Genomic DNA, 2,500 nt, shown 5'->3' with positions numbered 1-2,500 from the left:
CCCAGGCGGTCTCCCATCCAAGTACTAACCAGGCCCGACCCTGCTTAGCTTCCGAGATCAGACGAGATCGGGCGTTGCCAGGCTGGTATGGCCGTACGAAATAAGTTGACAACCATAGGCTACTTATCCATATACAGATTTGGCAATTGACAATGCAAGGTGGTCTCTCTCTCTCTCTCTCTCTCTCTCTCTCGTGTCAAAATGAAAACAGCTTCCAGCCCCTTTCATGAAGGACTACTTGTGCATATTGCAAGATGTCAGTTTCTAAGTGAATGAGCAAAAGAGCATACAGCACCTGGTATTCCCAGGCGGTCTCCCATCCAAGTACTAACCAGGCCCGACCCTGCTTAGCTTCCGAGATCGGGCGTTGCCAGGCTGGTATGGCCGTACGAAATAAGTTGACAACCATAGGCTACTTATCCATATACAGATTTGGCAATTGACAATGCAAGGTGGTCTCTCTCTCGTGTCAAAATGAAAACAGCTTCCAGCCCCTTTCATGAAGGACTACTTGTGCATATTGCAAGATTTCAGTTTCTAAGTGAATGAGCATACAGCACCTGGTATTCCCAGGCGGTCTCCCATCCAAGTACTAACCAGGCCCGACCCTGCTTAGCTTCCGAGATCAGACGAGATCGGGCGTTGCCAGGCTGGTATGGCCGTACGAAATAAGTTGACAACCATAGGCTACTTATCCATATACAGATTTGGCAATTGACAATGCAAGGTGGTCTCTCTCTCGTGTCAAAATGAAAACAGCTTCCAGCCCCTTTCATGAAGGACTACTTGTGCATATTGCAAGATTTCAGTTTCTAAGTAAATGAGCAAAAGAGCATACAGCACCTGGTATTCCCAGGCGGTCTCCCATCCAAGTACTAACCAGGCCCAACCCTGCTTAGCTTCCGAGATCAGACGAGATCGGGCGTTGCCAGGCTGGTATGGCCGTACGAAATAAGTTGACAACCATAGGCTACTTATCCATATACAGATTTAGCAATTGACAATGCAAGGTGGTCTCTCTCTCTCTCTCTCTCTCTCTCGTGTCAAAATGAAAACAGCTTCCAGCCCCTTTCATGAAGGACTACTTGTGCATATTGCAAGATGTCAGTTTCTAAGTGAATGAGCAAAAGAGCATACAGCACCTGGTATTCCCAGGCGGTCTCCCATCCAAGTACTAACCAGGCCCGACCCTGCTTAGCTTCCGAGATCAGACGAGATCGGGCGTTGCCAGGCTGGTATGGCCGTACGAAATAAGTTGACAACCATAGGCTACTTATCCATATACAGATTTGGCAATTGACAATGCAAGGTAGTCTCTCTCTCTCTCTCTCTCTCTCTCTCGTGTCAAAATGAAAACAGCTTCCAGCCCCTTTCATGAAGGACTACTTGTGCATATTGCAAGATTTCAGTTTCTAAGTGAATGAGCAAAAGAGCATACAGCACCTGGTATTCCCAGGCGGTCTCCCATCCAAGTACTAACCAGGCCCGACCCTGCTTAGCTTCCGAGATCAGACGAGATCGGGCGTTGCCAGGCTGGTATGGCCGTACGAAATAAGTTGACAACCATAGGCTACTTATCCATATACAGATTTGGCAATTGACAATGCAAGGTGGTCTCTCTCTCGTGTCAAAATGAAAACAGCTTCCAGCCCCTTTCATGAAGGACTACTTGTGCATATTGCAAGATTTCAGTTTCTAAGTGAATGAGCATACAGCACCTGGTATTCCCAGGCGGTCTCCCATCCAAGTACTAACCAGGCCCGACCCTGCTTAGCTTCCGAGATCAGACGAGATCGGGCGTTGCCAGGCTGGTATGGCCGTACGAAATAAGTTGACAACCATAGGCTACTTATCCATATACAGATTTGGCAATTGACAATGCAAGGTGGTCTCTCTCTCTCTCTCTCTCTCTCTCTCTCGTGTCAAAATGAAAACAGCTTCCAGCCCCTTTCATGAAGGACTACTTGTGCATATTGCAAGATTTCAGTTTCTAAGTGAATGAGCAAAAGAGCATACAGCACCTGGTATTCCCAGGCGGTCTCCCATCCAAGTACTAACCAGGCCCGACCCTGCTTAGCTTCCGAGATCGGGCGTTGCCAGGCTGGTATGGCCGTACGAAATAAGTTGACAACCATAGGCTACTTATCCATATACAGATTTGGCAATTGACAATGCAAGGTGGTCTCTCTCTCGTGTCAAAATGAAAACAGCTTCCAGCCCCTTTCATGAAGGACTACTTGTGCATATTGCAAGATTTCAGTTTCTAAGTGAATGAGCATACAGCACCTGGTATTCCCAGGCGGTCTCCCATCCAAGTACTAACCAGGCCCGACCCTGCTTAGCTTCCGAGATCAGACGAGATCGGGCGTTGCCAGGCTGGTATGGCCGTACGAAATAAGTTGACAACCATAGGCTACTTATCCATATACAGATTTGGCAATTGACAATGCAAGGTGGTCTCTCTCTCTCTCTCTCTCTCTCTCTCTCTCGTGTCAAAATG

General features: G+C 47.7%; 7 non-coding genes and 2 pseudogenes across 7 annotated transcripts in view; all 9 read right to left on the bottom strand.

The window, feature by feature from the left end:
- LOC146266905 (5S ribosomal RNA) overlaps nt 1–99 on the bottom strand; it is a 119-nt gene extending 20 nt beyond the window's left edge. The window contains exon 1 of the ribosomal RNA XR_014727137.1: nt 1–99. This exon is cut by the window's left edge and continues 20 nt beyond it. This is a non-coding gene — a ribosomal RNA (5S ribosomal RNA).
- Nucleotides 100–283: 184 nt separating this feature from the next.
- LOC146266904 (5S ribosomal RNA) lies at nt 284–392 on the bottom strand (annotated as a pseudogene).
- A 156-nt stretch (nt 393–548) lies between these two features.
- Nucleotides 549–667, bottom strand: LOC146266903 (5S ribosomal RNA). Its single transcript, XR_014727136.1, has one exon. It is a non-coding gene; the product is annotated as a 5S ribosomal RNA (ribosomal RNA).
- A 164-nt stretch (nt 668–831) lies between these two features.
- On the bottom strand, nt 832–950 carry LOC146266902 (5S ribosomal RNA). The gene has a single exon (XR_014727183.1). It is a non-coding gene; the product is annotated as a 5S ribosomal RNA (ribosomal RNA).
- Nucleotides 951–1,130: 180 nt separating this feature from the next.
- Nucleotides 1,131–1,249, bottom strand: LOC146266901 (5S ribosomal RNA). Its single transcript, XR_014727135.1, has one exon. It is a non-coding gene; the product is annotated as a 5S ribosomal RNA (ribosomal RNA).
- A 182-nt stretch (nt 1,250–1,431) lies between these two features.
- LOC146266900 (5S ribosomal RNA) lies at nt 1,432–1,550 on the bottom strand. Its single transcript, XR_014727134.1, has one exon. It is a non-coding gene; the product is annotated as a 5S ribosomal RNA (ribosomal RNA).
- A 156-nt stretch (nt 1,551–1,706) lies between these two features.
- On the bottom strand, nt 1,707–1,825 carry LOC146266899 (5S ribosomal RNA). The gene has a single exon (XR_014727133.1). It is a non-coding gene; the product is annotated as a 5S ribosomal RNA (ribosomal RNA).
- Nucleotides 1,826–2,009: 184 nt separating this feature from the next.
- On the bottom strand, nt 2,010–2,118 carry LOC146266898 (5S ribosomal RNA; annotated as a pseudogene).
- Nucleotides 2,119–2,274: 156 nt separating this feature from the next.
- Nucleotides 2,275–2,393, bottom strand: LOC146266897 (5S ribosomal RNA). The gene has a single exon (XR_014727132.1). It is a non-coding gene; the product is annotated as a 5S ribosomal RNA (ribosomal RNA).
- Nucleotides 2,394–2,500: the final 107 nt, after the last annotated feature.

Source organism: Hypomesus nipponensis, chromosome 12, assembly GCF_054491055.1.
Source record: "Hypomesus nipponensis isolate SF chromosome 12, ASM5449105v1, whole genome shotgun sequence".
Taxonomy (NCBI): Eukaryota; Metazoa; Chordata; class Actinopteri; order Osmeriformes; family Osmeridae; genus Hypomesus; species Hypomesus nipponensis.
This window is presented reverse-complemented; position numbering and strand designations above follow the sequence as displayed.